We start from the raw sequence: 23566 nt of genomic DNA on the forward strand, positions 1-23566 counted from the left end.
AGAACCAATATGCTTGCTCATGTACTTCACTTCAACCTGATTCATGTAGCACCCGCCGTCTAGGAGTTAGCATGTTAGCACATTAGCATGAGTAACTTTTACCGATGTAAACAAGTTAAATGAGACCCCGAACTGTAGTTTGTGTCTTATCTGTGTTTTAGCAATACTGACTAAATCGATTAAAAAGCCTAGTAAATTCGCTAAAACGTTTTAGTTCACGTCAACAAATATGCAACAGAAATATTAATAATATAACTGATTTTATTATATAATAATGAGGAAAAACACGCTAACTCACCCGCAAACCTTGATTAATTTTTGATGGATCCTAATTAAATTAAAATTAAAGTCATATTTCTTCAGGAGATCTTAAGATTTGCGCTGGTGCAGTAGGTAAAGTGTGTATATCGCACCAGGGGTGCTTAAGCGGGCAGTACCGCAATCAGACTACAGGAGTGCTATAGAGCAGCGTGGCGACACACATTGACACCCTCATTTCAGATTAATGGTCAAGGTGGGGATCAAGGGAAAGAAATGCACTAAGCATATCAGTAATGCCCCCTGAGCCTATTAAAGGCAAAACAGGGTTCGGTCACCATTATATTTTCAGTTCCGACTTTGTCAGTGTGCTAAAGTGCTGAGGTCCCCACCATGTAATAAAAACAAACACACACACAATTATATAATCATATCATAAATACTTAATAGTACAATATATTTTTTTACTTATTACTATTAAAATAAAAAAAAACTATTTTTAAGCCCACTGGGGTGCCGAAAAAAGTAAAATAACTGCTGTCAAATTACTAAAATTTACCGTAAAATAACGGACATTAAATTACAGAAATTTACCGTAAGTAACAGAAATTAAATTACAGAATTTACTGTGAAATAACGGATGTTAAATTACAGAAATTTACCGTGAAATAACGGATGTTAATTTACAGAAATTGACCAAAAAATAACTGACATTAAATGACAGAAATTTATCGTAAAATAATGGCTGTTAAATTACAAAAATTTACTGTGAAATAACGGACATTAAATTACAGAAATTTACCATACAATAGCTGACATTAAATTACAGAAATTTACTGTGAAATAACTGCCATTAAATTACAGAAATTTACCGTGAAATAACGGATGTTAATTTACAGAAATTGTCCAAAAAATAACTGACATTAAGTAACAGAAATTTACTGTTAAGTAACGGACTATAAATTACAGAAATTTACTGTGAAATAACTGACATTAAGTTGCAGAAATTTGCCTTAAAATAACAGACATTAAATTACAGAAATTTACTTTAAAATAATGGACGTTTAATCACAAAAATTTACCGTAAAATAATGGCTGTTAAATTACAGAAATTTACTGTAAAGAAGACATTAAATTATGGAAATTTACTGTAAAATAACAGACGTTAAAATACAGAAATGTACCATAAAATAACTGACATTGAATTACAGAAATTTATCGTAAAATAACTGACATTAAATTACAGAAATTTACTGTGAAATAACGAACATTAATTTTCAGAAATTGACCAAAAAATAATTGACATTAAATTACAGAAATTTACTGTAAAGTAATGGACTTTAAATAACAGAAATTTACCTTAGAATTTCTGGTAATTTTCTGCAGTTTCATGCCTGTTATGTTACTGTGAGTTTCTATAATTTAATAGACATTATTTCTGTTTTTTTCCTACATCCTAGCTGAAAAAAACATAAAACAACAGATTTTTTTACAGTGTACAACTAATAAAAAAAAATTATAATAGTATAAAATTGTATTACTAACTAAAGTCTGTATTTTCATTTGTTGTTGCAAAATACTCATTATTTGTTCCAAATAAAATTTATAAAACTACATTTTTCCAAAAAAATATTTATAGTGTATTTTATTATTTTAAAGAGTACTTTTAAATAATAGCCTACAATTATATCTCAATGTCACAATTCAAATACTTTTTCAATCTTATTTACTATTGACCCCAACGGCTGCTCTTGAGAAATAAAGTAGGCTGTAAACTCCTATCTCAAGTCTGAGCACATGATAATCGTTCTCTGCATAGTAATAGTTCAAAATAAATAAAGCAGAGTATTAGAAACGCAACAAGGGTGAGAATTAAGCGTGCAGTGACAGGAAAGTAGTCTGTAATAATATGAAAAAGACCTCTTTTTCTAAATGGGATGAAGTGTGCAGTCATCCATTCTCGACGGCTCATTTTAACCTGCGTGTGCGGGTCGCGGGTCTCTTTCTCTCTGGCGCAGATTGAATTTGGACTAATTAATGCGCCCATTGTCTCGGAGAAGCAGAAGCAGCGGGACGTGAGTGAGATGAAGGCCTCTGACAGCATGTTTATGAGGTGTCAGTTTGTGTTTGGATCAGAGGAGCTGACGGGGGCGGTGAGGAGCTCAGCTGCGTGACCCGTTTGCTCTGTTTGGATCGGTTCCCCCCGGTTCAGCGACGCTGTGATGAGGTGCTCGGGATGCCGTTCCGATCCGAGGATCTGGATCTCGCTCCCTGACACGGCGGAGCATGAGTCAGCCGTCAGATGAGCAAACCTGCTGATCTCCCGCTGAATAACTCATTCAGGAATTGAGTTTCAGGCAGGGTCAAGAGTATGTTTGCGCTTTAGGGAAATACAAAAGTTTTTTAACAACAGCAATTGGTAAACCTTTTAAAGGGTTAGTTTAATCAAAAATTCTAATTTACTCACTATTTATACTCCTTCAAGTGGTTCCAAATCTTTATGAGTACTATTTTGAAAAATGTTAGATAGATAGACCTACTAGTAGCCAATACACTGTATAAAATACACAATTTCTTCCCAATGTTTTTTCCAACATAAAATTAATTTCATTCATTCATTCGTTTTCCTATTGCTTAGTCTTTATAACACCTATCCACACTTATTCACTCACACACATTCAATCACTTCAGCCAGCGCTTAATTTGTAAATGAATAATTACCAGAAGAAAACCGGAAAATAAAAGTTACCGTGACATCCACCAAACAATTTCAGTTTCATTTCAGTGTCATTAAATAGTGATAGCGGAAAAAAGTGTGTCACATTTCTGAATGGTTTTTAATTATTTTGTGCCATATAATGTTATACGTCATCATGGATAATAAAAACATGTAGCTACAAACATAAATCGGAAGAACAATGACTATTCAGTTATTTCACTATTATGTGCCATTTTAATGTTTTTTTTTTTTTTAATTACCTCCATTACCTCTTCGCTTTGCTTCTGTCTCCCGCTATCCTGATCCATTCACGCAGTTTCATCTCCTCAAGATCTTTTTTAATCAGGCTCATTATCAGATTTGCTCGTGGTTTAGAAAAATGAAAATATGTGTGGCTGCCTCTGGTATTTTGAAAATACAAATATTATTTAGGGATTCATACATTTACTTTTCATTTAATGGCATAGTGGCCTACCTAAATAATATTTGTATTTTCAAAATACCAGAGGAAAATGCCAAGATGTGCATGATTTTTGAAAACACGCATAAAAACGCATCTAAAAAAAGTGTATAAACAACAATGGAAACACAATTACCAAAAAAAAAAAAAAAAGAAATTCAAGCATGTGCATCAAAAGAATCAAGCGATTTTATTTTAATGGGTTGTGTGATGACGTGATGAGACGCATTAATGGACAAACTGAAATGTAATTTTGGGCATTTTAAAACCCCTTACCTAAAGTCTGTCATTAAAGTGGTTTAGGGTTATTACTACTTGGACTGTCTTGAGAATCTCACGCAAAAATCCACCATGAATTCATTATATTTCATCTTCTGAGGCACAAGTAATTTTTTATTTTAAAAAAGGCCCACAGTGGCTTCTCCCCAATAAATTCAGCACTTTATTTCAATATTTGGCACCAGTTCATGGTGAAATTATGATTTTTGTTCTCTTTAACTCATTGGATGAAAACAATACTTAATTCGCAAATGTTTTGTGTGATATTCCAGTTTGCACATAAAAAAAAAAAAAGTCACATCTTTGGGTGGAAACATTGCTATTGACATAGAAGTTACAATATTCTAGAAGTCAATGGTACTAGTCTCCACCTTTTTTATTTTCGTTTTTCAAATATCTCTTTTTCTGTCCATCAGAAAAAACTCATATGTTTAAAGAACTATCAGTTTAAGGACAGTCCTGTTGTGAGTTAATTAATTGTATGCACTTTTGTTTCTTAATAATTCAACTTACATAATATAATAGAGAAGATTGTGCAGAGCAACAACAGTGAGTAAAATTCCACCAATCAGAGAGTCTCATTGAGAAACAGGTCAGCAAAATAGATCTTTAGCCCCGCCCATAGTCATGAATCACCATCAATGACAGAATCAACTTCTTTGGGGCTTCTCCACACCGTAACTCTCCTATAGATGTGGAAGAGACAGTGAAGTTGGACTTATCAGAGAACATGTTTTACATTGTCCACAGCCCAAGATTTTCACTGCTGGCCGCAAAATGAAGCTGACATTTGGCACTGGCACGAGTGACCAAAGATTTGGCTGTAGCAGCCCGGCCATGTATATTGACCCTGTGGAGCTCCCAATGAGCAGTTTGGAATCTCCATCTTTTAATCTCATAATCAAAAAGCAAAATTTTTTTATTTCAATTTCAATTTTATTGTTTTTCCCATAAATAAAATAGAATAAAATAAATAAATAAATAAAATGCCATGTTGTATTATTTTAAGTGTGATACAGTACTAAAGACTTTTGCCTTGAGCAGCTTTAGCCTAGAGTAGCTTTTAACAATCGTTTCTCATCAAGATCAGGAATTAATGCATTTTCGACTTGAAACACATGTTGTTTTCAAGCGATCCAATTTCCCTGTGAACATCAGACATACAGGCATCCAGCCGTCTAGTAATAAAAGGCTGTTGATTGTTAAATCAATAGTCGTCTGACTTTCCTCCTCGTGATCAAATATCATTGTAAATGGTAAAAGAGCGGAAGTGTGAACACACAAACAACCTTTTGTACATTTCCTAGCGGGGTCTCCCCATTCAGGGCTGTTGTTGTTGATATAAGATAATTATAATTACTGCACACCAAGCCAACCAGAAAACACACCTTTAAGATAAGATTTAAAGACTCTATTGAATCGCTTAATGACTTCTGTTTTTCGTGTGTTTTCTTATTTCTTTGAAAATAGGAGTGCTGAAGGCTAGGATAAACTGAATACTCTATTAGTTTTTAAATAAATTTGATGACAACATAAAATTTGCGACTGGTTTTATTGAAAGACCGCCTTTTTAAGATGTGTAATGGATTGTGTGTGTGATATTCACGAAAAATCTGAATATTGATAACCAAATTAGTGCTGGACGAAAATTTATCACAATTATCGCATCCAAAATAAAAGTTTGTTTCGACAAAATTTAAGTGTGGGTACATTACATACACATTATATATATATATATATATATATATATATATATATATATATATATATATATATATATATATATATATATATATATATATACATACAACAGTTCTGTCTGGTTCTTGAATCTGATTGGCTGATAGCCATGATATATTTAAGTAATATCAGCACCCGTAAAGCCTCTTTACCCTTTGTGTATTACTCCGCCCACATACAACCAGCAAAAAGCAGACACTACAGATCTAAAGTTTAAAAGATGCTTGCTCAGCTGTTTAACTGTCAGCTTATGATTTGAATCCAAGGCGAAAGAAAGTAGTTCCTCATACAAAAGGGTTTTCAGAATTATTAGCCCCCCTGAAATATTAGCCCCACAATTTAATTTTTTCCCCAATTTGTTTAACGGAGAGAATATTTCTTTCAACACATTTCTAAACAACGATGGTTTGTTCTGTAGACTATCGGAAAAAAAAGCTTAAAGAGGCTAATAATTTTGTCCCTAAAATGTTTTTTTTTTTTTAATTTAAACTTATTTCTAGCCGAAATAAAAGAAATAAGACTTTTTTCCAGAAGAAAAAATATTATCAGACATACTGTGAAAATTTCCTTGCTCTGTGAAACATCATTTAGGAAGTCTTCCAGACATCACAAAATAACAGATGAATGGATACAAAAGCGTGGACGCATAGTCTATATTATTCATTCATATTCATTAATTTTCTTGTCGGCTTAGTCCCTTTATAAATCCGGTGTCGCCACAGCGGAATGAACCGCCAACTCATCCAGCAAGATTTTACGCAGCGGATGTCCTTCCAGCCACAACGCATCTCTGGAAAACATCCACACACACTCATACACTACGGGCAATTTAGCCTACCCCAGGGTTTTTCAAAGTCTAAGACAATGGACCTCCCTTTTGACACAACTTATCCATTGGCGCCCCCCTCCTCCCAAACACGCACGCACGCGCACACACACACACACACACATGCACACGCACACAAACACACGCATATATATATATATATATATATATATATATATATATATATATATATATATATATATATATACAGTATATGTAAAGACAAAGACAGATGTCAGACTGTTAACTCACTTTTATCATCATTTGCATGAAAGTGCAATTATTTACAGAGTAATAACAAGTATTTTAATATAACATTTTTAAAACTAGGATGATGGTTCAATATGAATAGAACAAATCCAAGAACTGTCCATCCCAGTCAAAACAGTCGAAGTTTTGCAGGTCTCATGCTGGCATTAGCCAAAATATTTTGACAAACCACACATAAAGGTCGTGGTTCATCAGCTGGTCCTGTCCACGTAAATCCTAAACTCAAATACTGATCATCATATCGTCGTCTTTTGGGTTTAAGCCCTGAACTTGAAGGCTTTTGTGGCGAGGGGGCGTGGCCGAGAGCCGTGGGAACGGAGTGAGGCCACCGCGTAAGTGGATACACCTGCGGTGCGCACCTGCCTCGGATCCCACGGAAGGAGCTCTGGATCATAAAAGGAGGAACGAGGACAGAGGGAGCCGAGAGAGCACCGGGCCCGGACATATTTAACTTTTGCTTTCAGTTTGACGGCAGTCTCCATGAGGAGCTGAAGCGAAGCGGCAGAAGCGAATTCACAGCATTGGCCTTCTGGGTAAAAAGGTTTTCTTATATTTGACGTATTATTTTTTTGCTTTGTTTAATTAAAACGTTTAAATATAATAAACAATACATATAATAATTAAACTTAATAATTATATTTTTATTATATTATATTTTTTCCCGCGCCTCCCCTGACATGCTCTGGCGCCCCCCAGGGGAGGCGCTCCTCACACTTTGAAAACCCCTGGCCTACCCAATTCACTTGTACCGCATGTCTTTGGACTGTGGGGGAAACCGGAGCACCCAGAGAAAACCCACACGAACGCAGGGAGAACATGCAAACTCCACACAGAAACGCCAACTGAGCTGAGGTTCAAATCAGCGACCCAGTGACCTTCTTGCAGTGAGGCGACAGCACTACCTACTGCGCTTATTTATTTTTGTAATGGGGGAAAAGTGCTCTAGAATAATAAATGTCTGTGCATTTCTTTTTTGTTCTGTCGATAAACTTACTATCAACAAACATTCACCGCTGCTGCACATCTTGATGTTTCTGTTACGGTTGTTTATTCCGCCGAAATGCCAGTAAAGACTTCGATTATGGCAAAACAAGACGGATATTTCGTTACAGCGATTACATGGCAGAATACGTTATTTAATATTCTCCTGGATTTTGTATAAGTGTGGTGTTTTTTGTATCTGATTTTTATGTAACACATTAATGTTTAAACACATAGCTAGGCCTGTATATAAACTTTATTGGTGCTGTCAAATGAATTATCACATTCAAAAGAGTTATGTACTTTAAGATGTATTGAAAAAATGTTTCTTGAACTCTCCTCAAATTGAGGCAAAAACTGTCGGAGATCTCTAAAAGATGTTCGACATTTAAACAATTTTAAACAACCCAAAACGGAAACATTTTGTGATTAAACATAAACATGTTCCATTAGCGATTTCTATGTAGAACAACCACTTCCTGCCCTCTATCTGAATTTCACGCGTAAAAACCAACCTATATTGTAAGAAAGTATGCGATTTCGGACACAGTCTTTGATTGAAGATTACCATTTTTTTCATTGGATTTACTTGCATTAATTGTTCACCAAAAGAAAAACAATGAAATCAAACAAAGAAGAAAATGGACAGACTTCAGGTTGAGTAAGAAATCACCTGCTTCTCGAGTATATACTACATTGAAATGTGATTTTACTACACAACCTTTGGAAAAATCGGTGTCGCAGAACTCAGACGTACTACATTCACCATTTGCCATTATCTACGCCATCTCTCGGCATGCGTTGGACATGCTACTTGGCTCACACACTGTTTTTCACAGGCTATAGTAAGGAAGTATGTGATCTATGATGCAGCTTTTGATTGAACATTACCAAACTAAACATTTTTTTCATTGGATTAACTTGGATTAATTGTTCACTTAAAGAATAACAATGAAAGCAAACAAAGAAGAAAATGGCCAGACTTTGGCTTGAGTACAAAATTGCCTGCTTCTTGAGTATGTACTAAATTTAAATTTGATTTTACGACACAACCGTTGGAAAAGTAGGTTCTATATTATGAATATTAATATCACGGAACTCAGATATACTACATTCACCATTTGCCATTATCTAGGCCAGGGGTTCCCAAACTTTTCAGCCCGCGACCCCTAAAATAATATGTCAGTGACTCGCATTTGTAAAGGTGGTCATACTGTAAATATACAAATGTTGCACACACAACAATAGGCGTATATAAACATGAGCATTTTGACAACACAGAAATGCAACAGTCTATTAACCATATAATTATTGTTATAATAATTCATTAATTTATTACATTTTAATGTAAAAATTAAAGGATGATGGGTTATTTTTATTTGGACTGTATGTCGTTGTTGTTTTAATGCAACTATTAGCTATCTTCTGTGGGTTATGAATAATGTATGGTAATTCAAATAGTTTTATAAAATTTATTTGAGTTTTGGAAATCACCAAGCGACCCCTAGTCATTGTCCCGCGACCTCCCAGGGGGACACGACCCCCACTTTGAGAACCACTGATCTACGCCATCCCTTGGCATCAAGAGATTGCGTTGTGTCCATCAGATGCGCACTTCAAAATCTCACTGGATGTCCCGTAGTCAGTCATCCAGATACTTCTCGTCTACTGTTTCTTATCTACTACCGATTTGTACATACTACTTGGCTCTCATACTGTTTTTCACGGTCTATAGTAAGGAAATATGTGATTTATGAGGAACCCTTTATTGAAGATTATCAAACCAAACAGTTTTTTTCAATTGGATTACCTTGGATGGATTAATTGTTCACTTAAAGAATAACAATGTGCACTAGTCGTGAAAAAAACGTTTCCCCTGCTTAGGAAAGTGAAAACAAAAGTGTTAAGTTCTTAGATTATGTCTGTCTGAGGTATTGGGCTTGGCTTACATACTTAACCACGCCACTCCAGTTTTGACAGCGTATGACAACAAACGGAAATGGTGAGGAGGAGTAGTCTGTTAGGTTGTAATAACCCTACCTTACTACATCCAATCAGCTTACAGAAGATAAAACAAGCCACACCCACTGATTACACATTTGATATTTCATTTCTCTAGGAACTACGTTACAATACAAGAAATAAAAAACAATCGTAGCTTTCTGTTTATACGGACTTGCTTAATATCTCAATTGAAGCTTTGAATGTAAACATGACGTGACAATATGACGTCTTAGGTCAGAATGGAATTCTAGTAATAGAGTTCTGGTAGTTCCAGTGTTGCCCATCTATCAGTGATTGGCTCATTGTAATGTGGACAGGAACATTGCGTCAGGTCCTGTTAGATGGTTTGCTTGCGTCGGCGCTGCGGTGTCCTGCGCAAGACGAAGGTCTGCCTCATTTCTCATGACAAGCGTTTGTTTTGGTCTCAGAGCTCGGCCTGAAACTGCTGATGGTCTATTTCTGCAGTCACATCTGCTCTATATACGGCGAAGCGCTCCTGTTTTCATTGCAGCAGCACAAAGGTTGAACTTCCATGGTAAAGAGCTTGTGAATAATGGAGTGAGTTGTTCAACGAGCGGCGGGGACTTGGAGAAAGGAGAAAGTGTGCGGTCACATTCGGCACATCAGGATTTATTATTTAAGGAGGATGTACTCATGAAGTTTTGGGATATTTTTAAATGTTATAGTAATGTTGTTTAGTCTCTTATATGAGCACACACTAACAAATATGGATATAAGTGCATTTATATATACACACTGAAAAAAATATTCATTGTATTTTTTTAAGTTTATATGGGCTGAATTAAAAAAAATAAGTTAAGCATTTTTTTATTCATTTTCCTTCGGCTTAGTATTTTAGAGGTCGCCACAGTGGAATGAACCGCCAACTCATTGATTCATTCCTTTACTTTCCGGCTTAGCCCCTTAATTAATCTGGGGTCGCCACAGCGGAATGAACCGCCAACTTTTCCAGCATTTGTTTTACTCATCGGATGCCCTTCCAGCTGCAACCCATTACTGGGAAACATCCATACACACTCATTTACACTTATACACTACGGACAATTTAGCCTAACCCAATTCACCTACAGCGCATATTTGGGACAGTGTTTTGGAAGCCCCCCTGAACCGTCATCTATTTCAGCATATGTTGTACACAGTGGATGCACTTTCATTACTGGGAAATTAAGTTGAACATTACTAAATTATTTTTGTTTTGTTTAAATAATCCAGTATACCGTAAATGTCGCTGTTTATGGGCCTGTGTGTTCTTTCTGTTTGTTTTGTGCCATGCTGTGTGTGTTGTACGCAAGGGTGTGTGGTTGTTTAGTGTTTGCGCTGGCAGCATGTTCGGATCGGCTGACTTAATCAGCATTCTCCAGCTGATTCCTGTTTTGCTGGCTATACAATTTTCAGTCGGTGGTTACTGCTGAGGCCTATTTCAGAAAGGAGGTTAAGTGGAAACTCAGTGTTTTAACCCTGAAATGAGAGAAACTCTGGGTTTTCCGTTTCAAAATGGCAGGTTTGTTAAACTCGAGAAAGCAGGGTAAGTCAAGCCTGTTTCTGAAAAAGAGGTAACTTTAACTCAGAGTCAGTTACTGTGGTAACTTACTCTGTGAACTTAACCTGGTCAGGAGCAGGTTTTATTCTCTAAACTCTGAGTTTCTGTTTGTCTCCTTCCCTTTTTTTAAAGACAAAGCGGTCTTTCTCGCCTTAGCCTTACATTTCCACCCACCTATTTTAATGCTCATTTTGGAGATGTGCATAAAAATGATTAATGGTAACGTCATGATGCACTTAACTTTTGAAAATACACATAAAAACACACAAATAACTTAGTAGGATAAACTTGTATTCGATAGAAAAGATGCACATAAACTACAATGGAAACACTTTTACTAAATAAATTACAGTATGTGCATTAAAAAAAAGGTTTGTTGTAAGAGATGATGATGAAAATGTGTGTAAATAGACAAACCAACAGGCTGAGCACACTGTAAACCATCTGAAATGTTGTTTTGGTCATTCTAAAACACCTGAACTGTTTCAGTTTTAATGTTATTATATTATTGATGACCTCCAGAACGTCTGGAGCGTGTTAAGCGTCTGTTCTCCGCGTCTCATGGCTTCAAACGCCCCCACGCGTTCATTGTGTGTCAGCATTGTCTTCTGAGGCGCAAGTACATTTATTAAGTAAAGGAAAGATTGACGCAGCTTCTTCTACCGCAGTAAACTCAGTTTTTACTGTTGATATTTGGCATCAGTTAATCAGGAAGTGACGATTTTGTTCTTTTTGACTCGTTGGATGAAAACGCTGCTTTATTCACACATCTTTTTTACGTTATTCCAGTTTTGCACATGAATTTATTTAATATATTTGGATGGAAACATAGCTATTGCCTATATTTCAGTCACTCAATGAACAAAGTCACGTATGAGAATGGCTTGTGCTTTTTTATGAAATAATTAACTTAAATTCATTGTCGTTCGACAGGGACATATACTGTAACTAGATTAATGGGATTATTATTTGTTCTAAAATCTATCGTTTAATTCTGCTTACAATTGTCATATCAACCTCTATCACTTGATCAATAAAAAAGGCAGACACAAGTGCACTTTTACATCTATTAAATCAACGTGTATAAAAGTGGGAACTTGTGTAATTTTTTTTATAAACATCACACATTACATTACTCATTTTATTATATTTAAATAATTTAAATATAAAATTACACATTAACTTGAGCAGATGTTTTTCTACGCTGTGTCTGTTTCACTGATGCAGTGGTGTTGGTTTTAAAAATATATGGTCATATTTACTATAACTTTGCTTGAGCACATCAAGTTCAGCTGGAGAGAGAAATGCTGATCTCTTTTTTTAAGATGTTGCCATAGTCATTTGTAATATCTAAGCTCCATTAATATTGCCTTTTTATAGTTGCAGTGCGCATGCTTAACTCTGAGTTGGTCTACTCAGAGTTGAATGACCTAGCTCAGATCAGCTATTCGGAAACCGAAAACTCAGGGCTCTATTTTGACGGTCCATGCGCAGAGCGCAAACACTTTCAGGGTGTGTCAGAATGCATTTTTGCTAATTTAAGGACGAGAAAATCCGCTATGCGCCATGGCGCATGGTCTAAAAGGGTTGAGTTTATTTACTTAATGAGTTATAGGTGTGTTTTGAGAATAAACCAATTCGAGTCTCATCTCCCATTCCCTTTAAGAGCCAGCTGCGTCGCGCCATAAGCACATTCGCTATTTACAGGACATAAAGTAAGTCTAAATGGAAAAACTGAGCATTTCACTAGCAAACAGTTAACAGTTTTTTTAACAGAAAACTGTTTAACAGAGCATCTACTGCGTGAGAATGAGAGATAATGGATCTACTTTCACTTTCGCTCTTGGATAGGGAAACCTTTAAGCACAGACATCAATTACCCTATAAATAATTAATTTTTTGTTTGTTAAGTGCAAATATTCGTTTCAAAAATAATTTCTAAATTCAGTTCTAATTTCCAGCAAACGAATAAATGAACAATAATAATGAAGTGTGTTCAAAAACCTGAGTTATATCCTAAAACACATGCTGTGCCCCATATGGTCTAAAACCTGACAGGTGGGCAAATCTAAGCTTGTTTTTAATAAAACAAATATAAATATGGATATAATAAATAATACTGCTAATAATAATAACATTATACAAAAGCAAATTGTTATGAATGAACTGAAATAGCCTTCTGAGATGAAGAAGACATAAAAGCAGTGATTTTTCATATTTATATAGGCTAGAAAATAATATGTTTTGTAATATTTTAATCCTTTATATTTATATTCTATATCTATTCTTATTATATCCTATATATATCCTTAATATTTAAATTTTTTCATATGTAAAGATATTTGCCTATTGCTCTCTTGTGTGTATTAAGCAGTGTGTAAGCGAGGCGCAACTCTGCGCTGGACTTTAGACCGGATTTGTTTTGGTCTAATGAAAAATCTATTTTACTTTCTCAAAATAGCAACGCGCCAGTGGTCCGCCTCAGAACACCTTCCTTTTTAGACCAGAACGCCTATGGGCGCACAAATGAGCGCTAATGCATTTGCTATTTAAACAGCATAGCGCAACACCTCAAAACAACTCTTGCGCCAAGCTAAAACTACAAAAAGACTACTGCGCCGCGCCTTGCACCACATTGCGCCGGGTGTATGATAGGGCCCTCAGAGTTTTTAATCTCTCTGTAAATTAACTCGAGTTAAAGTTTAATCTCTGAGTTGGTTGAACCTCCTTACTGAAACAGGACCCTGGACATCAGGACATTGTTTTTGTTGTTGTTCCTGTCTGTTTGTAATCAGGGTATCTTCCGTCCATTACAAATCTGTTTTTAAACAAAAAAAGGAAAACTAAGAAAACAGATGTTTTTTTTGTTTTTTCCTTTTCTCACAAAAAAACGAAGAAAAAAAAGGTTTTGGCTCAATTTTCGATTTTTGATTTAAGGTAGGAAAACGAATAAATATGTTTAAAATTCATTATCCACATGTAGGCGGTGCTGAAATGCCCTTCTTCCTCTGATTGGCCAACCAAATCTGAGCTTGTGATGACACTCTCAAAATAATAGTCCTAAATATAATTATAATGTATTCAGAGACCCTCCTTCACCCCAGCTCCACCTGTGTTTAGATCTGCTACGAGGGTTACATACGTAGTTTGTTTGCAGCATCAGTGTGTTATATTCTCTGCCAGCATGTCTGTGTTTATATGGGCAGTAGCGAGTCGTAATAATCAAAGCAGCATAGCAGATCTATACTGCCAAGACCAAATACATCAACATTGCCATATACATATTCATTACCATACTAAATCCCAAGAGTGTTTATGACAGAAATAAATTGAATTATTTGTTAAATTCTATATTTAAGTAAGTGACTACATTTCATTAAAAGAGGAGTTTTTTGTGTCGTTTAAAAATGCTAAACTATGGCATTTGATTTGGCATCTGTAAAATACATTCATGTTTAAATATTGTATCGAGAGGATGTGTCCCCTGAAAAAAAGCCCCTTATGTTTTAAAACCTACTTCATTCATTTTGCTTTGGCTTAGTCTCTATTTCAGAGGTCACCACAGTGTCACGTTTGTTAGCGTGATCAAAACAGGAAAACAAAAGGTGCGGATCCAAGTGCAGATTTATTTACAGTGCATCAACATAAAACAAGGTGTTCAAAGTACAAAGTAACAAATAAACGACAAAGCCAGTAACTAAATCAGAGACAAGGCTCAGGAAACAAACTCAAACAACTAGACTTAACTAGAAAACAGACAGGGCAAATAAAACACAAACTAGACTAAGGCAAAAATACAAGAACGAGATCAGAACAACAAACTCTGAATACTAGACTTGCTGGAATACTGGAACAAGAAAGACAACGACGCGATGACAAACAGTTGAGGCATGATGGAATATATAGTCCTGGGGCCTCATGTACTAAGACTTGCGTGGAAATCATACTAAAACATTGCGTACGCACAGCTGTAAATGTGCGTACGCAGAAAAAAATTCAGATGTATGAAACACTCCGTACGCCGAATCTCACGCATATTCTTTTGTACATCTGAATGAACGTGAAACTGAGCGCAACATGCACAAGCACAAAACCCCTCCCTGCCTCCTCCCCAGTATGAATATGCTAATGACTATGCTAATGGCAAAACCCAACGAAAAAGCAATGGAAAAAGCAAGCAAGAAGAGAAACTTTGAACAGAATGTAAATTGGAGGTGCTGCTTTCAGAGGTAGACCGGAGAAAAGCGGTGTTATTTGCAAATTTGTTCTCCGGAATTTACAACAAAAGAAAAAAAATAGAGTGGGAGAGTTTAGCTGATGTTAACACAGTTGGGTCTGAACATCACTACTTAGTGAATTAGAAAAGAAATAGTGTGATTTATAGGTGTAAAATGTTGCAGTACCTATAACCGTGTCAGTGGCGCAGCTCGTAAGACGCATTTCATCATGTTTTTAACACGTTCAAGCATGAACTCGGCTCGAATCCAGCGTCTGATAAACTCTTTTTTTCCCCCGCTACATATCAGATTTTGCCAACTATTTATCACGAGAAAGACAAGTAGGAATCATCAATAAGTTTGTGCATCATATTTTATTTGCACATTTATTGAATGGAAATGTTTCTGATTCACGCATGCAAATTCATCTTTAGATAGTGTTTTTATCGCAATGTGTGTGCAGTAGATAGCTCAGATTACATTGGGAAAACAGGCGACCGCTGCAATTTGCGCTTTAATGTTTGGCTGGTCAAATGTATGGTATGGAAACCTTAAATACCTGCTAAATGAACCTGTCTCATACAGCTGCCATTGCAAGGCTTAAAGACACTTTGTAGAGAGCAATTTAACACAACTGCCTCTAGGAGTCGCCAATGGAAATAAAACAAACACGCACAAAAAATGTGCGTACGCAGCGTTGATACATGAGGCCCCAGATTATTAACAGAAAACGAAGACAGCTGTGAATACAATCAGTGTATGTGTTCCAGTGTATGCGCGTGGTATGTATGGATTTGTAGTCTTTTTTGGACGCTGTAGTTCCAACTAAGTGTCCGATGAACTACAGCGCCCTCAGGTGGTCACTGACCCAGTCATGACACACAGTGGAATGAATCGCCAACTATTCCATCAAATGTTTTATGCAGTGGATGCCCTTCCAGCCGCAACCCAGTATATAAATAACAGCTGGCCCAGGCGAGACTCAAACCAACAACCGTGCTAACCACTGAGCCACCGTGTCACCCTAAAACATAATGATTTTATTGAAAAACACTAAAGTAACAAATAAAAATAATGCATTAGGATTGTTCCTCAGTGAGTGACCTGCAGTAAATTCATCAAGGGCCTTTACAAAGTCTCTCTTGTGATAGTTAGATATAAATAGAGAGAGAGAGAGACTGTAAAACCCCTTTTTATGTCTCTAATTGGAACATTTATTTTTATTGTGTACATGTTAAAACGTGACAGCTGTGATTGGCTGAGAGATTGGCTGATGTAGCGAATGCAGCTTCAGGATGTTGTGGTGTGTGTGTGTGTGTGTGTGTGTGTAAATCATGTTAAGCAGTGATTGTGTGGGCTGGTTGTTACTGGTGTTTCTGGTGTCTTTGGGGATTTGCTGTTTGACCCAGCGGTGTTACAGAGATCACAGGTTGATCTGTGAGGCTTTAGAGGCTGATGTCTCTTCACTGTGTACACAGAAACACCATCCACAGGCAAACCGGAAACACATTTTGCAGTCTGATTATGATAACGATGTGTGTGTGTGTGTGATATCTACAACATATAATGCAGGTGCAAATCAGGTTAAAGGGGTAGTTCACCCAAAAATGTATCGTTTAATTTATATATGCCCCCTTCCACCCCTACCTCTTCACTTTTCCCTACATAGAGCAGCACGGTGGCCCAGTGATTAGCACTGTTGCCTCACAGCAAGAACGTCACGGTTCTAGTCCTTTAACAGGCCGGTGGTCGTTTCTGTGTGTAGTTTGCATGTTCTTCCCATGCTCGCGTGGGTTTTCACCGGGTCCTCCGGTTTCCTCCCACATTCCAAAAACATGCACAACAAGTAAACTGATAAATCTAAATTTTGCACTACAGTTAATCTCTCACCATGCAGCATATCTTTTCATAGCATTTTATTTTTAGTCATCAGTTTTTTATCAAGGGGGAGTTGTCGAGATCTACCTGAGCTCAAGGCTCCCCTCTCGCCCTCCAAACGGGAGGGAGCCCAGGGCTCAAGAACCTTTGAGCTCAGGGCTCTCTCCCGGGACAGCATGCCAAACTTGCTTATAATCAATCATCAGCTAAGTTTGAACTCTTGAAAGAATGTTCAAAACTGGTGACTATTGACTTCCATAGTAATAATACATTCATCCTTACATTTATATTGCACTTTTCTAGACACTCAAAGTGCTTTACACACATTTTTTTTGGGGGGGGGGGGGGGTCTCCTCATCCCCCACCAGTGTTCAGCATCCACCTGGATGACGCCACGGCAGCCATATTATTCCAGATTGCACACCAGCAGATTGGTGTAGAAAAGACAGAGTGATGAAGCCAATTATGATATGGGAATGGTTGGGACTAGGCCATGATGGACAGATGCCTGTGGGCAAATTTGGACAGGATGCCGGGGTTAAACCCCTACTCTTTTTCGAAGGACATCCTGGGATTTTTAATGACCACAGAGTTGGCACCTTGGTTCAACGTCTCATTTGAAAGATAACACTCACTGAGCAGTAATCTCCTTTACTATACTGGGGCGTTAGGACCCACACAGACCACAGGTTTCACTAACACCACTTCCGGCAGCAACCTAGCTTTCCCATGTGGTCTACCATACAGGTACTGAATGGGCGCAGCCCTGCTTAGCTTTAGTGGGCGACCATGTGAGAGTTGCAGAAAGCTAGAAAAACAAATAATATGAAAATCCATGGCTACTGGTTTCCAGCATTAAACAATACATTATTTTGTGTTCATCAGATTAAAATAAATAAATCTAGCAGGGTTGTAACAATTTAATGATGACAGAAGTTAATTTTTGGTGTCAATTATGTTGGATAAAGTCTTATTTGTTTTATTTAGGCTAGAATAAAAGCAGTTTTTAATTTTTTAAACACCATTTTAGGGACAAAATTATTAGCCCCTTTAAGCTATATATTTTACTCGACTGTCTACAGAACAAATCAATAACTTGGCTAATTACCCTAACCTACCTAGTTAAGCCTTTAAATGTCAGTTCAAGCTGTATGTGACATCTTGAAAAATGTCTAGTAAAATATTATTTACTGTCATCATGGCAAAGATAAAATGAAAAAAAAAGAAAAAAAAACTATATATATAGATATATATATATATATATATATATATATATATATATATATATATATATATATATATATATATATATATATATATATATATATATACACACACATATACATATATATATATATATATATATATATATATATATATATATATATATATATATATATATATATACACACATATATATATATATATATATATATACATATATATATATATATATATATATATATATATATATATATACACACACATATACATATATATATATATATATATATATATATATATATATATATATATATATATATATATATATATATATATATACACACATATATATATATATATATATATATATATATATATATATATATATATATATATATATATATATATATATATATATATATATATATATATAAAATGTTAAACACATGAAGAAAGGGAGGTGTAGAAAGCCATGAAAAGCCCAAACAGCAGCTGAAATCTCTCAGAAGTTATTCAGCAACCCTCTGTCCTTCGTCACACTCACTAACTCACACACAATCACATGCACACTCACATAAACACACGCTCACATATTCTCTCACACACACTTATTCACACATGCATACAGACGCACACATCCACACACACACACAGATACACACACACTAGAGCAGTGTCCAGTAAAAAGCACTTAGTTTGTGACCCATGGGCCGCAGATGAAAGCAGCAGCACTTGAATGAGAAGGTCACCTAGGAGCAAAACCTGCAGCGTCAGGGGTTTGCGTCCCGTCATTAAACTCCACAGCTGAACATCACATTAGACTTTGACATTTCCTCCAACCCGTCACCGCATATTTCTGAGAGGATTAAACAGTCTCTAAAGTCAGCTAACATTAAGCGATGGCCGCTAAATGACAACATCCGACACCTCAAAGCAGACGCTTCCGGCTCGTTTACCATCCGTTTCCCTCAGAATCACAGGTCGGTTGCGCCTCTGTGCCTTTAAGATTGCTATATTAAAATGACCTGTGCCGTGATTTGTTAATCTCGCTGTGCTCCTGTAGGTCACTCTCTCGTTTTTAAGGACAGGGGGGAAGTTGCTGAATGCTGAATAGGTTTTGATATGTAAATGTGGCCTGTCACATTCTGCTCACTACAGTCATGCGTTGTGTGTACATAAACATGTTAGGGCCATTATACAGTCTCTTATTGACCCCCCTTATATATATATGGCCTGTTACATTCTACTCACTACAGTCATGCGTTTTACCTGCATTTCACTGCATGAGTGTTTTATGTGTACATAAACATGTTAGGGCCATTATACAGTCTCTTATTGACCCCCCTTATATATATATATACACAGCAAAATATGGGGACCCAAAACAACTCTATGGGTGTTAATTTCAACACTTTGAAAGTGTCTCATGGGGTCCACTCAAAACAGACTTAAATCAACACTTTCAAAAGGGTTGGCACATTGACACCGAAGTAAGGGTTAATTTTAACTCAGGGCAGAGTTAAAAAATGTAACTATATTTAACACCACCTGGTGTAATATATTGTTTTTATTCAACTCTCTTGAGTGTAAATATGTTAAAAAGGTCAAATAGACTGTAAATTACAAAATAAAAAACATTTTATTTGAAAACATTCACCACTTCAACAATTCATTCAATTTTTAAAATGCAACAATAGCCCCTTTCACACAGTGATACCGGTAAATATCCGGAAAATTTCCAGAACGACTTTACCGGTATATTGAAAAAAGCGCTGTTCACACAGGCGAGGACGTTACGGAAATTTTCCGGAAAAGAGCATTCACACATCCATTCCAAAATACCGGTAAATTCTGACATCATTCACCACAAGTGAGCTTTAAACGGCTGCGCTTGTATTTGTAAACATTTGACTAAATTACAAACTCTGTGGATTATCAATATTGTGAACAACTTTCACAGGATCACTTTCGCATGTCGAGATGTTCATATTATCTGCGTGTGCAGGCGCTCATATGCGCCCGCAAAGCTTGAAGGTAAACAAACAACGGCTTATCATAAGCATCTCATCGATGATTATTTACACAGTTGGCATTAAGAAGAACATACAAACGTGATCTGACTAACTTCTAGCAGCTAAATGTGTCCGGAAAAATATTCAAAGGCTTTTATCCTCACAAACCGCGCGGACGTAAATGCGTCTGACTGTTGTGATTGGCTAAAGCAGACGTCTCACGTCAGCACGTTCTAGACGTGCACGCGCTTATTACGGGAATCTTCCTTCTGCATTCACACAGCGCAGCATTCCGGCAAATTGCCGGTAATGTTACAACTTCTCTTTCCAGAAAATAGCCAGAACGAATTTACCGGTATTTTCAAAAAGGACCTGTTCACACATACAACCGTTCCGGAAAATTGCCGGCAATTTTCCGGAAAGGTCTGTATGTGTGAAAGGGGCTTATGTCAAATATGCTTTAAATGTTTTATTAGTACAGACAGTATCAACAAAATATGATGTCCAAACTTGATGTTTCATCAGAGCAATTTGAAAGTTCAATATATCGTCACTCATAGTTTTCTTCTGAACGCATAGTTTTCTTCTGAAATTACATTTTAAACAACTTGGCGTGCCAATCTTTCACTTCTGGTGTTTCCTTGGTCGTCCATATCAAACACAGCAGTTTAAATGAAGCTATAAATGCTGTAAACGTGTGTGAAAACAAACTGGAGCTAGGAAATCTCATCAAGCATGTGCTGTGAAAGATGTGCTTCCCAGCCACAGGATGACCTTTTTATCCATGACGATGTACAGTAGTAGCTGCTGATCGCTCGTCTGGTGGTTCCTGATGCACGGATATACTGTAGGGTGATGCTCATCTAAGAACTCTTCAAGACTCCAGCATGACTAAGAAAAATGTTTGAAAACAAATTGCAATCAAATTCTATGATATATTTAAAAGAACATTTCAAGTAAATAAAACATTCAAGAAATCTAAACTCACCTTTTGAAAATCTTCATGATGATCCACAACTTGACTCTCCCAGCTGGTTGAGGTGACAGGATATGGAAAAGTAGAAAAAACACATACATCACTGTTGGATCTCCAAAAACAATTAGGTTAACCACTATGACTAGAACTGGAAAACCAGGCAGCTGTCTGTCCAGAATCCTCAATTTAACACAACACTTGGAGCAAAATTTAGAGGAGCTTAAAATCTTTTATATCATTTAGTGATGCTGACTTCCCCAAAATATTGGCCACAGTGTAAAAAATATTCATAAACTTACAGTTTTCTGTAAGCGTGTGCGTGCGTGTGTGTGTGTGTGCGTGTTTCTTTACCAGATTCAACTTGTTAGGCCCTTTCAGGTCCAGTATTGACGCCACCTTTACTGGAGTCTAGCAGATGTTTCAGGTCCAAATATAATCTAAAATATTAGGATAAGCAGAAGAGAAAAGGTGCAAAGCAAAGAGCAAAACATTATTTTAGTAACAGTTCACCCACAATACAAAACTTATCACCTTCATGTCATTTGTTATTCTCTAATGCTCTAATACCCTCTCAGCTTATTGTGAAACAAATACAGAACTTTATCAAACATACCTTCATTATTATCACCACATATGACCAAGAAGGTGTGCTTGGTCATTTCACCAACTCTGGAAATACACCATCCGTCTCTAATCAGCCACCGTCACAGGGTCTTGTGTTATTGTATAGAGAACTGTGGCTGTTAAAAAACAACAACACATTAGTATCAAACACATATGCATAACCTTCAGATAAAAAAAGAGAGATGAACATCACAAAGTATGCCTCACACTTTTTCAGATATCTTTTGATTCAGATGTTGATTATTGATAATAAATCTACAAATCAAACCTGTATCATCATTAGGCTGCTCAAATATGAATCAGTTGATTAATTTTACAGACAGGTGGCTGTTTACAACGCACTAATAAAACGGAAATGTTGTGTACAGTACATGCTAAGTTTAGCCTATAGTTTTAAGCACAATATTATGCGGGAGAAAAAGCTTGACTAAGATGTTCCTGACAACAGAAATAGCCTAACTTACTAACGTCAGACATCCCGAGTTGGGAAAAGTCATTTTCGGGGGATACAGAGTTGATTTGCGGGAGGTAGCGGGAGAGATGAGAACCTAAAGAGCAATGGGATGAGTTGCGCGCGACGTACCTGAAGAGCGGTGGGGGTGACTTGCGCGCGACGTACCTGAAGAGCTGGGAGGGATGCGGTGGAGAGGGGCGTGCAAAGTGTTTAATGACCGGGCGGGAGACGCGCGATTTCCGGGAGATTATCATTCATTTGCGGGCATCTACTTGGGCATCTAGGAGTCTCTGTGCATTTGCGGGATAACGTTAACGTTAGTCCCGCAACTTCCGGGAGACTTCTGTAACGTTAAATGTCTGATAAAGTGCAAACGCGGTCATTTAAAGACATTAATGTTAACATTCCGACTTTAATGGTTGTCAACACTTAATATAATTCAAGCGTACGTTATTAGACGAGTCTAAATTATGGACTAACGGTATATGGACGGCCATGAATGAACAAGTTTAAAAGGGCCGCGGTGTTTAAAATAACCAAATTAACGTACACGAATAACAAACAATCATTTGTTTCAGTCAGGAAGCCTTTTACAATTAAGCATATGTTCATTTACTCACCAGATATGTTTTAGAAACTCTCCAGAGCTTATGGAAACCGTCCTGTGTTGCCGTTAGCATCCGGGTAGAGTAGGCTAACGTTAGGCGGCTCCGGGATTCCCTCGCTAGTTCGCTTGGAATTAAAGGAGAAGTGTCGATTTTATTTTACAGATGGGTAACAACGCACAAAATGGCATTAAGCGTGACAGAAATGTGTTGAACATGTACATTTGATGTTTTTATGCACTATGTATGCGTGAGCATATATAAAAACATTCTTGAAAAGAAGTCAATAGTAATGCAGTTAAACTAGATACACAAACGACCATGAATGAACCGCAGAAGTTTAAAATTGTCACTCCATTCTAAAGTTATTAACTTAATATGTTTACAACTGTGTTTCCTTAAAGAAAGTCAGTAAAATACCAACATTTAGGTAGTTTGACTCACCAGTTGCTGTTCTAAACCTCAGATGGAAAATGGC

General features: G+C 36.6%; 2 long non-coding RNA genes across 6 annotated transcripts in view; one reads left to right on the plus strand and one right to left on the minus strand.

Moving 5' to 3' along the window:
• LOC147830780 (uncharacterized) overlaps positions 1-23566 on the plus strand; it is a 227584-nt gene that overhangs the window by 61332 nt on the left and 142686 nt on the right. The gene's annotated exons all lie outside the window — the stretch shown is intronic.
• LOC147837654 (uncharacterized) lies at positions 21184-23216 on the minus strand. The gene is made up of 5 exons (XR_015526065.2): positions 23104-23216; positions 22019-22145; positions 21757-21842; positions 21418-21460; positions 21184-21320 (listed from the first exon to the last, which is right to left on the minus strand). It is a non-coding gene; the product is annotated as an uncharacterized LOC147837654 (long non-coding RNA).

This window comes from Danio rerio, chromosome 25 (assembly GCF_052040795.2).
Source record: "Danio rerio strain M-AB ecotype USA chromosome 25, GRCz13ab, whole genome shotgun sequence".
Classification (NCBI taxonomy): domain Eukaryota; kingdom Metazoa; phylum Chordata; class Actinopteri; order Cypriniformes; family Danionidae; genus Danio; species Danio rerio.